The sequence below is a fragment of the Chrysochloris asiatica genome, unplaced genomic scaffold (assembly GCF_000296735.1).
Source record: "Chrysochloris asiatica unplaced genomic scaffold, ChrAsi1.0 scaffold00096, whole genome shotgun sequence".
In the NCBI taxonomy this organism is placed as follows: Eukaryota; Metazoa; Chordata; class Mammalia; order Afrosoricida; family Chrysochloridae; genus Chrysochloris; species Chrysochloris asiatica.
The window spans coordinates 4,739,620-4,753,783 of NW_006408614.1; the positions used below are offsets into that span (position 1 = coordinate 4,739,620).

General features: G+C 45.2%; 1 pseudogene; it reads left to right on the forward strand.

The window, feature by feature from the left end:
- The first annotated feature begins 161 nt into the window (after positions 1 to 161).
- On the forward strand, positions 162 to 620 carry LOC102831879 (annotated as a pseudogene).
- The last annotated feature ends 13,544 nt before the right edge of the window (positions 621 to 14,164 follow it).

Consider the following 14,164-nt stretch of genomic DNA (forward strand, 5'->3'; position numbering starts at 1 on the left):
TATATATATATATGTTGTTGTTGTTGTTAAGTGCCATCGGACCAGGTTGGAAAGGAAGAGCACAAAGGATTGTGGTCACCAGTGAAGCTTATATATATATATAAGCTTCACTGGTGACCACAATCCTTTGTGCTCTTCCTTTCCAACCTGGTCCCATCGCTATGGCTCCCACAAAGACGGGTGGCCAGAAGAAGGGCCGTTCTACTATCAACAAAGTGGTGACCAGAGAGTATACCATCAGCATTCACAACAGCGAGGTGGTGACCAGACAGTACACTGTCAACATTCACAACAGTCAGGTGGTGACCAGACAGTACACCGTCAACATTCACAGGCGCATCCATGGAGTAGGTTTCAAGAAGAGTTCCCCTCGAGCACTCAGGGAGATTCAGAAATTTGCTGAGATAGGAACACCAGACATGCGCATTGACACCAGGCTCAACAAAGCGGCCTGGGCCAAAGGAATCAGGAACGTCCCGCACCATAGCCATGTGTGATTGTCCAGAAGACGTAATGAGGATGAAGATACACCAGACAAGCTCTGGACACTGGTGGCCCTTGTGCCTGTCACCACTTTCAAAACCCTACAGTCAATGTGGATGAAAACTAACAGTTTATGATCAAATACATTTGTAAATCTGCAAAAAACCCCACAAAGCTTCACTGGTCTTACTTCCCTAGACACCCCAGCTTAAGACAGACACCCTGGGGCATAATGGTTAAGTACCTGGCTGCTTAGTGAAAGATCAGAAGTTTGAACCCTCTAGTAACTCCATGGGAGAAACAATCTTATGATCATCTTCCATAAAGATTCCGGTCTAGATAATCCAAAGGTGTTAGCTCTACTCTGTCCTAAAGCATTTCTGTAAATTCAAATCAATTCAATGGCACCCCAATAACAGCATTCAATGCTTACCATTGGGTCACTGAGTGCTGTAGAAAGATGTGGCTGTCTGCTTCCGTAAAGATAGATAACCTTGGGAACTCCAAGGGGGCAATCTATTCTGTCCCATAAAGTTGCTGTGAATTGGAATAGATTCAATGGCAGGGTGGTTTTGGTCTTTGGGTGCTACTAATGGTTTGCACTCACTGAAAGTTTAGCAGCTTGAATTCACCCAGTGGCGTGGAAGAAAGGCCTGGCAACTGCTTCTATAAAGATCGTTCTTTACAGCACAATTCGGTTCCAACTCATAGCGACCCTCTGTAGGGTTTCTGAGGAGCGGCCGGTGGGTTTGAACCACCAACCTTATGATTAGAAGTCCAGTGCTTATTGTACAGCCCCACACTAGGACATTACAGCCAAGAAAACCCTGTGGAGCAACTCTCTTGTGTCACCCACGAGGTTGTCATGAGTCAGCATCAGCTCTTATCAGCAGGTTTCCTTATTTTAAATTATTATTCAATGTTTATTACATGTTGGTGTTCTTGCTATTTTGCACACCCGTCTTATATAATCTTTGCATTATCACCCTGCAGAAAGAATGATTCTGCCCATGTTAAAATTTCTTTTAGAAATAGAAGTTCTGATCATCTTCTCAGCTACTAAGGTGGGAATCCAAGATTCAAACCAGACCAACCGATACCCAAACCCAGTCTCTTAGCTATTGCTTATCCATCACCAAATTTAATAGCCAGGATTTCCTTCTTTCAGTTAGCCATTGTATTAATGATGTAATTAATACTGGGTAACCAATTAACCTGAAACAGCAGCTTACAACAGCACACTTAAAAAAAAAAAAAGTCTTGTGCCTCCTTAGGGTCAGGAATGTGGGCACAGCTTAGTGGGCCCTCCATTGCATGTCTCTCATAAGCTGCTACCAAGATGGCGGCAGGGTCACGTTAAGGTTCTCCTGGGAAAAGACCCATATCCAAGTCCACATGGTTGTCAGCAGGATCCAGTTCATTGTGTGTAATTGGACTCTTTTCCCTGTTGTACACACACAGTGGCCAGCTCAGAACTCTGCTGACCATGATGTAGGTTGATGGTGACTGGTGGCCTTAGGCAGTGAGACAAATGGGGACAGGCTTCATATTCCTGGTGAACATTTCCAGCAAGAGGTACAGAGGACCCAGCGATACTGGCCTCACCTGTCTGTGGACCCGGTCTTCACCCACAAGGCTAAGGGCTGAGTGAGTGACGTCAAAGAAGAGGGTGGCTGGAACTGGTGCTTGGGGTACCTGCGGAATGTCTTTAATGAGGGAGATGATTCATTTCATACATTTATTGAGCTCCCAGTGTGGGTAGGTACTGCGTAGGCCATTGAGGTACAATTTCGAGCACCTCTAAAGTGAATCTCATTGACGCTTTTTCGCCCTCCATTCCATCTGACCTCTTTGGAATAGGCCCCACCAACTCTTACCTGAACTCTGCTAAGGTCCTTTGAACAGCGCTCCTGACTTCTGTCTCTCCCAACACCACCCACTTCCCTCCACCCATCCCACTCACTCCACCACGTGGATCTGCTGACACAGACCTGAATTTGTCACTTTCTTGCTCAAAACATTTTACATAACCTGTTAGCAGTTTCCTGTGTATCCTTCCTAAAATGTTCCATACATACATAATCAATTTCTCTCTCTCTCTCTCTCTCTCTCATACGCACGTATATGTAGCCAAGATCATGGTATGTATACACCATTCCACATCTATTTCTTGGTGGTTTCCTAATTTAGCACACACTCTTTTGAATAGCTGCCTGATGCTCTCCTATGGGAGTGTTCTAGAACCATACTGAGAGATTCCTTTCAAAACCTGGGGTGCCCTTTGACCAAAAGGTTTTGTGATACTTTCCTCATGATAATTATTGGCATGGAGTTTTGGTGTACGGTTAGCAATGGGCCTCAAGGCCAGTTTGAACCTCAAGGTTGATGGTTCAAACCCACCAGCAGCTCCCCTGAAACCCTACGTAGCCTCACTATGAATAGGAACCAGCTCAATGGTTAGCAACAAGCACCAATTATTGCCAAATCTTTAATTTAATGGACTTGGTAACCACAAACCAATTATTTTTGTGATTCTTGTAATTGTGTATTATTGTTGTTGTTGTTGTTGTTGTTAAGTGCCATCGAGTCGGGTCCGACCCATAGCGACCCTGTACAGGGTTTCCGAGGGTGTAAATCTTTACGGGAGTAGAAAGCCTCATCTTTCTCCCGCGGAGCGGCTGGTAGTTTCGAACCGCTGACCTTAAGGTTCGCAGCCCGATTCGTAACCACTACGCTACCAGAGCTCGTGCCGTCAAATCAGTTCTGACTCATAGCAACCCTATATATGGTTTCCGAGGAGAAGCTGGTGAGCTTGAACTGCCGACCTCACAGTTCAAATGGCTTTGCAGTCTGGCACATTAACCCACAGCACCACACCAGGATGCCCAGTGATTGGATTATTGTTGTTGTTAAGTGCCATCGAGTCGGATCCGACCCATAGCGACCCTGCATAGGGTTTACGAGGAGCTGCTGGTGAGCTTGAACCACTGACCTTGTTGTTCAAATGGTTTTGCATCCTGGTGCATTAACCCAGTGATTGGGTAGGACCATGCAAATAAGGCATACAGGACTCCAAGGCTGGGATTGGTCAGTTTTACCCTCCAACTAGGCTTCAAAGGAGCCATCTCAGAAGCAGGGATAGGAGATATCAGTACCATCAAGAAGGAGGAGCATGAATGATACATGAGATCCCTTCCTAGAGAAACAGCGCTGGCAGAGGTGATGGCAAGAGAGGTGGTGGACTCGTGGGATGGAGACAGCACAGCTTGGGATTCTAGACCCGTGGACTGAGTAAAGCTGAGTGCCTACTGGCAGGAGACTGGCTTGCATAATGTGCCCTTTGGACAGTCATGGTCTGACTAAAAGAACTTTGTAACAAGTGCTTGAGCAGGGCTGAGAGGCTGAAGACAGTGAGCCCTGCCTGCAATATGGCAGACTTTAAAATAATTGCGTTTAAAAAGTATGTTATTCTATTATTTTTATTGGATTCCTGATATGGTGCTATAGGATAAGAGATGTTCTGACGAGAACTGCTGCATCCTGGTCACTTCCCTAATAAACCCCATAATTGTGAGTATTGTTACGTGTTCTGTGTGGCCATGGCAATGGATTATCGAACCCAGATGTGAAGCAGAGAGTGCTGTGGGGGGAGGGATGGTTGGTGTCAGAATAGGGTCAAGAAGGTTGTAGGGGGGGAAGCAAGTCATAGGAATCATCCTTGGGCTGATTTTGAGTTTGAATCGGAAGCAACTCTGCAGCCTATACAGTCAGCCACAGTAATACGTTCATTAGTCAGTTCTGAAGAAGATACTAGAGAGTGCAGGAAGACATGCCGTGTGTTCAAAGACATTGTTGTGAAGTGCTGGAGAGTCAATTCCAACTCATAAAGACCCTACACGTACAACAGACTGACACACTGTGTATACCATCCTCTGACTGAAACACTGTCTCCACCATCCTCAGACTGAAACACTGTCTCCACCATCCTCAGACGGAAACACTGCACCCTCCTCACAATTGTTGCCATGCTTGAGCCCACGGTTGCAGTGTCTGTGCCAATTCATCTCATTGAAGGTCCTCCTCTCTTTCACTGATCCTCTAGTTTGCCAAGCATGATGAACTTTTCCAGGGTCTGATTCCTTCTGATCACATGTTTAGAGTACATGAGACAAGGAACATTCTAACTATTTCCTCCAAGACAGATTTGTTTGTTCTTTTGGGAGTCTGTGGCACATTCAATGTTTTTTGCCAAAACCATATTCAAGAGTATGAATTCTTCTTTGGTCTTCTCTCTTCGTTGTCCAGTTTCTACAGGCATCTGAGACCTTTTAAAAGACTATGGCTTGAGTTACAAGCAGCTTAGTCCTCACAGAAACAATGGCTGATGATTTTTCAGAATTGAAAAAAGATATGCATTGTGAGGTTGAAAAACACATGCTGAAGTCTAGACAAGCTAAATAAAAACGAATTTACAAGTAGCAACCCATAGTAGAACTGCAGAACATCAAAGAAAGCCGTAAAAACCACCCGAGAGAAAAGAGATTACATTGAAAGCCATGAACATCCCAGCACTGTCTTTGGCCCACATGGGCTCATCTCTCTGTTTCCTTCCTCTCTTCCCCAGTCTCTGAACTGAGCCCCTTGTCCCCGGGGTTCCAGGCTCTGTGCTTCCACTGTTGTGTCCTATCCCCACACTGTGCATTTTACTTTCTTCCTGACCCAGCATAGGTCCTACACCTTCCTCCAGGAAGCCTTCCGAACTGCACCCCTTATTCATAACCATCGTCACCATTACAGCCCACCCCATGCAATTTGGTCTCTATCTTCCCTGGCCTCTGTTCCTTGCACGCTAGACTTCCCCGCTGTGTTGACTGTGGCAATCGTGTTCATCGTGGATGTTTTTGAGCAGTTGCTTAGCTGATCCTTTGTGGTCTAGTGTAAGTTAAATTTGTTTGCTGAATCAAGCCTGCACTTTAAGCCTTGTCTCTCTCTCTCTCTCTTTTAAAAAGTTTCATTGTGATAAAATAGCTAGACAAAAAATTTATCCTTTTAACCATTGTAAAGTGCACTTCTCAGTGGCGGTAATTGCATTTACCATGTTATGCAAACATCACCACTAGCAGTTTATAAACATTTTTCCTCACTGCAAACAAACTCAATAGCCCTGAACCAAGAACTCCTTTAGGCCTATGTAACCTCATATTGATGATCCAGCCAGGATGGAGTTTGTGGGCACCATTACCCCACATTTTAAAGTCTTTTATTACATGACTTACTACTATTTTTTTAATGGTGCCTTTATAAAGTAATCATAAAACTAACATATGATTTGAAGAATATGAAGAAAATAAACATCCCTTGTAACCCCAGTAACGTTAATTCTAATACTGTTTGTCTACTTGTTCTGCGTTAGTACATACCTGCTGGAGCCCTGGTGTGGTGCTGTAGGATAAGCACTGGACTGCTAACTGAAAGGTTGGTGGTTCAAACCCACCAGCCACTCCTTGGAAACCCTATATATCCAGGGTTGCTAGGAGTCAGAACCAACTTGATGGTCCTTAACAACAACAACCTATTTACTAAATGTTTACTTTGGAGCAGGTACTGTGCTAAGTTTTGGAGGGCATTATTAGGTGTGTGGAGCTAGCACTGACTCATACCAACCTCCTGTACAACAGGAAACACTGCCCAGCCCTGTGCAACGGGAAACACTGCCCAGTCCTGTGCAACGGGAAACACTGCCCAGTCCTGTGCAACGGGAAACACTGCCCAGTCCTGTACAACAGGAGAACACACTGCCCAGTCCTGAACCGTCTTCACAATTGTTCTGTTTGGGCCGTTGTTGAAACCAATGTCAGTTCATCTCTTTGAGGCTCTTCCTCTTTTTTCGCATTCCATAGTTTGATGTATCTTCATTTACTTTAAATGTTGTGTTCTGAGTATACAATGCACACATTTATAACATGGGCTCCTGCCTCATATGTCCTCAGGCATGCCTCATGTATGCCTCATATGTCCTCAGGCATGCCTCATATGTCATCGTGTATGCCTCATATGTCCTTATGTGTGCCTTGTGCGTGCCTCATGTGTCCTCATGTGTGTCTCGTGTATGCCTCATATGTCCTCCTGGATTCCACTTGATACCAGTCACATCAGCTCAGCATTTCCTCACACCACTGTCTAGTCTTTAAAACACAACTTTAATCCATCAGCGGCCCAATATTCCATTTTACATACATGTCACAATTTCCTTAGCTAGCCCCCTATACTTCTCTGTAACCCACTGGCAGTGAGTTGACTCTGACTCATTAACAACCCTGTATAGGGTTTCTGAGGCTGAATATCTTTATGGGAACAGAGAGCCTCATCTTTCTCCAGTAGAGTGAGTTTGAACTGATAACCTTGTGGTTAGCACTCCAATGCTTATCCTACAGGACCACCAAAACACCTCCTTTGTAGTTCTGTCAATGAACTGGCAGAAAAACAATGATGCAAAGACAGTCTAGTGTCATGTCCACTTGGAACTCCAGAATGTGACCTAGTCTTTGCAGGTGTAATTAGTTGAGATAAAATCATACTGGCATACTGAAGTTGGGTGCGGGGGCGCTTATCCAATACAACTGATGTCCTTACTAAGAAAAGCAGAGCTCACACAAGGATGCACAGAGGAACAGAGGGCAGACACCCACATGAAGACAGAGGCAGAGGTGGAGAGAGGCAGGTAAATCCAGAGAACATCCAGGAACCATGGGAAGTTGGAAGAAGCCAGGAGAGAGTCTCTCCTAGATTCTCCAGAGGAGGCGTGACCCCGCTGACCCACTGATTTCAGACTTTGAACCTCCAGGGAGACAGGAAACCTAGGGTGTGTTGAGCCATGTAACTTGTGGTACTTTGTTAGGGTAGCCCTCGAAGCTAGTCGGGCATCAGTTTCAAAGACAACCTGACCTTCTGTGGGCTATGAGTCAGCGCTGGGGTTCCTAGGGCCCTCCATGGGGTGGGGCTTTCCAAAATAAACCCAAGATCAGATTGACTTCACAGTCTCACTTAGAACATAGCTTGTTTGTGGAGGGAGGGCTCAGAGGACCCTGAACAGACAGGAGCCCTGGGGAGAGTTGACCCCCACCCCCTGTATATGCATCTGACTCGAGTTTAGGAACTTTCCCAGCTGAGAGGCTGTTGAAAGACATCAGTAAACAACTTAGTCTAGCAAAGGGAAGGGAACAAAGACTAAGACAAGAAGTGTACCTTGAACTGAATTCGACTGCCTTTTGGGTTTTCCAGCTTCCGTGGCCTCACCCACATTGTCTGGGAGTGGACTGGGGTGGGGTAGTTTATATATAACTGTGCCAGAGAATGACTAGCCCTCTCCTAGCCCAAGGAGCCTCAGACCTTGCTACGGGGAGGACAGCCAAAGAGCGCTTGCTGCCAGGTACCAACATCCAATGGGAGTCCTGGGCTGGTGTGAATGTTAATGCATTCCGTTGCTAAAACAAAAGGTAGTAGGGTTGAGTTCTCCCAGAAACACCTTGAAAGAAAGGGCTGGCAATCTACTTCTGAAAAATCACTGACAATCTTAAGGAGCACACGACTACTCAGACAGACATGGGTCACCATTGTTGTTGTTGTTAAGTGCAGTCGAGTCGGTTCCGACCCATAGCGACCCTGTACAGGGTTTCCGAGGGTGTAAATCTTTACGGGAGTAGAAAACCTCATCTTTCTCCCGCGGAGCGGCTGATAGTTTCAAACCGCTGACCTTAAGGTTCGCAGTCCGATTCGTAACCACTACGCTACCAGAGCTCCTTAGTTGGCATCAACTCAACAACTGTTTTTCAGTATCTAAGAGCCCCTACCATGTGCCCAGTGTGTGTGGGGATACAGAGTGTGTGGACCACACCATTAACACTCTCAGAGGGGTGACACCAAAGTGGCGACTATGAAATATTTGTGTAGGATCTCAGCGGAAAATTATTATTTTCTATAACGATACCCTATAGTCAGTTGTAACAACACAGAGATTTTTCATAACTCCAGTTTACATGTATCAATATAAACGTTGCCCACAGCTCAAGACAGGCCAGCTGGTGGACAGACCTGCTTTTCTATCCCTGTTGTTGCTGTTAAGTGCCATCGAGTCAGTTCCAACTCCTAGTGACCCTCTATCGGGTTTCCTAGGAGTAGGCGGTGGGTTTGAACCGCCGACCTTGCAGTTCAAACCAACCTTGCTTTCAGTGCATTATCCGGCAGCGCCACACCAGGACTCCGAGGCTAAAACTCTATGCTAATGTGCTGTTTGAACTTTCAGATGTGCTCTGGGCAGAGCTGTCATTATCACCCAATTGCAATGAAGCTTCGAATCACGTGGTTTGATGTGACTCCTCTACGAGTATACGCTGCTGTTTTAGTTGCCGCCCACATTTTTACAGTTGCTAATTTTATCCGTTTTTCTGGTGCTTTAGTTTCGAGGTTGTGGTAAGCAGTATATGTGAACCTGCATCAATAACTTTTTTTTTTTTTTTTAAGAATGAAGTAGTAATTAAAGGAAAAGAAGAGGAGAAAAAAAATGTCTTCCACTTAGTACTTATACAACTGTGACTCAATGTCAAAAGATTTCACAAAACGTCATTGATAGTCTTCATCTGCCCTAAGAAATACTATATTTAAGCAATTGACAACTATAGATGGGGCTTTTTTTCTGTGTTTTTTTTTTTTTTTAACTTTTTATTGTGAATTGTGTGAAAGTTTACAGGGCAGATCATCAGTTATACTTTCAACAAATCATGTAATTTCCCTCCCTATGTGGTGGCAACTCTCTCCATGTACCAACAGTTAACAACATTTGCCTCTACTCACTTTATCTATTGCATTCTTCCCTGTGTCTCCCGCCACCTTCATCTTTCCTCTGCTACCCTCCTTGTATGCCGCCTGCCCTGTCACCCATGTTAACACGTGTCTACACTCTAGTCCTTGAATCATTTTCCTTCCCCCCCACTCCCCATCTTCATAACTGTCATAGATTGTTTCTTTTATCAAGAAAACCTCTTTTTAACTTTTTGCAACGTTGGTCTCATACAATATTTGTCCTTATGTGACTGGCTAATTTCACTCAGCATAATGTTGTCCAGGTTCATCCATGCTGTGAGGTATTTTGCAGATTCGTTTTTATTCTTCGCTGCATACTATTCCACTGTGTGTCTGCGCCAAAGTTTATTTAACTAGTCTCCTGTTGATGGGCCTTTAAGCTGTCTTCATCTTTTTTATGTGTCTCTTGTAGATAGAATATTGAGAATCCTGTTTTCTTATCTATTCTGCTCTCTCTGTCTCTTGACTGGTGCATGTAATCCATTTAAATTCAGTATAATTATTGATAAGTATGAATTGATTGCTCTCTTTTTGCTGTGTGTTTTGTGTGTGTGGTGCTGTTCCACATAATGTCCTGCACTGACTTCATTTTGTTTGTGGGTTTTCTTTGTATTTTCATTGCTGTTGTGTTAATGCTTACTAAATCTTTCTGATTTTCTTCTCTTTTTTATTTTGATGTGCTGATGTTTTTCTTTTCTTTGAGACTACCCTGCAATTTATTAATCCTTTTCCTATTTAAAACTGTCTGTTTGATCTTGAAAGCTACTTGACTTCCTTGCCTTTTGCAAGTTCAGGATCTACACTATTCCCCCGTTCTGCTTTGTAGTTGACTTCATTACAAACTGATATCTCTGACTCCCTATTTTCAGTCTGTTATGACTGTCTTTAACACATATCAGTTTAGGATTCAAATGGATAATAAACATGATGAAGGACTCTGTGTGGACTGGGATGGGAGGAGGCCAACGGGGAGTGGGTGGTGATACTGTGAGTTGCCACACTGGGACACACCAACCCGATTGTGTCTTCAAATACCAGGCACTGGGTTATTTCATTCCCTCTTCACACCAGCCCTGAGTGAAGTAGTGATCCTCTGTTCATCTCCTGAGCATTGGCACAATGCCAATCATGTGTCCAAAACTGTCTAGACAGACCAGCTACTGAAGGTCTCTGCTCTCATGCAGCTTAGAATCACTGATACCTTTTTACCCGTCTATTTTAGAGGCGGAAACTGAGGTCTCCTAGAAGTCAAAACAATTACCCACTCACCCAGCTAGTGCATGAAGAACTAGTCTAGGGGCGTCCCCACCTTGCACTCTCTGGACTCTTATGTGCCCTGGGAAAGGGGTTTCTGTTGTGCTCACTGTATTCATTTCTACGAGGCAAACTTGACTCAGGCTGCTCCTTGGCTCATCCCCTGATTCAGACATGACTGTAGGGATCATGCTAGATCAACTTCTCCCAGGCTAATGAGAAGCCGTGTCCTAATTGCTCTCGGGCTGTGCCTGCGCACTGACACCGTCGCCAGAGTGTGTTTGGTCAGATGAGTGGGAGGCAGCTATCAGGACTCTCTTAGGTGTATATAGGCATGAACCCAAGAGAGGAGGCCCTGAGACTGGAGACAAAGCCAAGGAATGCAGGAGCTGTGCTAGAACCCACCACCTCTGCTAACACACCCTTACTTCACACCCAGACCCTGGGATCCGACTTGAGGTACAATTTATCTCTCTAATTTGACCCACATGTTTCTTTGTTGACATAAACAAGAGTCCTTTTGTATGAGTTAATTATGAAGTGATCACGTTTATGAAGTGACTACGATCTCAGGCCATTTTTAAGAGTGTATCAGCCCCTGGTACCTCACCCCCTATCGGTATAACATCGAACTGTGTTCTTGGGATGCTGGATGGGGAAGGTGTGGAAAAGGTTCAGATCAGCCAGCTCAGGAAGACATCATAACTTTGTCCCTGAGTTACTGCTGACCTGAAAAATTCCCAAAAGCAAGTAAGTCCTGCATCAGTGTGGGGATTGAGGAAAGCTCCTCCCAGCTTGGGATGGGCACCCAGCTAAACACTGGGCCCAAGCTAAGCTGTTAACCCCACTGGAAATGGGGTTTTCTTGGGACGGAAGCCTGCCAGGCTTTGAGTTGTGGGCCCCAGTGTTGCTTTGCTGGTGCTGCTGGTGTTTGGAGATACGGCGCCATTCAAACCTGGGAGCCAAGAGGGAAACCTAAACCTTACTCTAAACCACCAGAGAACAAGGGCTATTCCTCTGGGGAAAGCTACACATTGCTAAAGCCATTGTTTTCACTTATTTTTGTGGGTTCCTGGAGGGCAAGGACCAGGGTTTCTCTGCTGAACTACTTCCTAGCACACAGAGGAGCTCACTGCAAATGCCATAGCGGCCAAAGTATCATTCCCAAATCACAGATGGATGATGGGAACGAGGTCTGGGCAGTTGTGCTCCTTTCAGGGAGACAGAAAGAGGCAGGCAGAGACCTCCCACCACATGTCTGTTGGGAGGAAGCCTTTCAGCTTGTAAACCTCGTGGCAGGACCGCCCAGTGGTTAGGAGCGTGGGTTCTGGAATCTGGCTGATCCAGGTTCAAATTGCACCCAGCTCCATCACCTGCTGGCTGTGTGCTCCAGGGGAAATCACTAAGGCCCTTCCTGACCTACTTCTCAGCCGAGGCATTCTAAAGCCTGCCTTGTGGGCTTGTGTGGGCAGAAGTGAGCTTCTGTGTATAGGATGCTTAGCTCTGCACTTGGTACCCACAAGGCCTTGAGCGGTGGAAGCTACTGTTAGCCTTGGGGGAATCCTATGAAATGAATAATACTAAACAATTATTGTTCTCTCCTACTGATTTTTTTTTTTTTTTTTAAAGTCAAATGTATCCTTTATAACTCCTGGCAGGTTTTGGTTGCTTGCTTAATTAATAACCCTATACTTCCGCTTCTTCTCAGCTCCTGGGAGTCACGTATGTATTCCTGTCTCTTGAATTTGCCTATTCTAGACTCTTCGCCTAAGTGGAATTTTACAATATTTGTCCTTTTGTGTCCTGTGTCACTCAACCCAACATTTCAAGGGTCACTCATGCTATCGCAAGGAGCTCTGGTAGCGTAGTGGTTATAAATCAGGCTGTGAACTGCAAGGTCAGCGGTTCAAAACTACCAGCTGTACCACGGGAGAACAATGAGGCTTTTTGCTCTGGTAAAAATTTACAGCCTTGGAAACCTTATACAGGGTTGCTATGAATTGGAACCAACTCCACAGCACATAACCACCACCACATAGGAGCTCTGATAGCGTAGTGGTTATGAATCGGGCTGCTAACTTCAAAGTCAGCAGTTTGAAACTACCAGCTGTTCTACATGAGAAAGATGAGGCTTTCTGCTCCTGTAAAGATTTACAACCTCGGAAACCCTGTACAGGGTCGCTATGAGTTGGAACCAACTCCACAGCACATAAACTACCACCACCACCACCATGCTATAGTATCGAGACTTAATTTCCCCATGGTATGGCTATCGGCCACATTTGGTTTATCCCTTCATCTATCAATGGACACTTGGGTTGTTTTCACGTTTTGTGGTTGTTGTTAAGTGCCGTCAAGTCAGTTCTGACCCATAGCCACCCTGTATAGGGTTTCTGAGGATGGTGAGCTGCGGATAGAACTGACTTTGCAGTCCAGCACGTTAACCCACAGTGTTTGTTGTTGTTGTTGTGAAGTGCTGTCGAGTTGGTTCCCACTTATAGCGACCCTGTATAGGGTTTCCGAGAAGCAGCTGGTGAGCTTGAACTGCTGACCTTGCAGTTCAAACTGACTTTACAGTCGCGCATTAACCCACAGCGCCACACCAGGACTCCAACCCACAGTGTTTAGCTCTCCTGAGCAGTGCTGCAGTCGATACCCATTTGCAAGCATCTGTTTGAGTGTTTTCAATATTCTTGAGCATCTTTGACCATTTTTGATCTGCAAACATAGTAATTTTCCATCAGTCATCTCTCTCGTTGCCTGCGTGTTGGGAGCGTGAGACGAGGGATGTGAGGTCCCTGCTCAGCTCATCCTAAAAGAGTTGGTCCCCAGTTCATCCAGAAATGGAGTGAACTTCCCACCACCTGCCCCCTAGGTCCTTGTCACAGTTCATCACCTCCTGGTGCTGGAAGGGGCTTGAACAGTCATTTACCACAGGCTCCTTCTTACCACATCAGAAAACGGAACCCAGGGAATAGTGGGTTTCTTCCCAAAGGCAAATTTGTTAAGAATGGAGCTAGAATCAAAATCTAATTTAAAAATTTTTTGTTGTGTAATTCAATTCTTCTGACCGTCACTACCTGGAGTTAGGTCAGACTTCACAGATTGAAGGCACGGTCCTCCACAAAACTGCTCTCACTTCAGACAACAGTCCCAAGTTCAGGGGTTCTCAGGTCTCCTGCATTTCTGGCCAACTGGCGACAAATTCAGGGATTCCTACTGCCCACTCCAGTTTGCTAATTTGCTAGATATCGGTCACAGAACTCAGGAAAGCACTGTATTTTTTTTTTTTCCTTAAATATTTTATTATGCATTATATGATAGTTTACATGGGAGAACATTAGTTTTACATTCATTCTATCGTATATCGTCTCATTGCCATGCTTGCAATTCCCTCCATGGAATCTTTCCCTCGTGTTCCCCAGGTCTTCAGCACACAGTCGCTCTCCCTCTCTGGATCTCAAGTCTCCAGCTGCTCCATCGCTCCACATCATCATCTCTGGCTCCATTTCAGGCATCACTGCTTCTCTGGGTAGGGTCCCGCTCTCTGCTCTTCTCCCTTGATGGT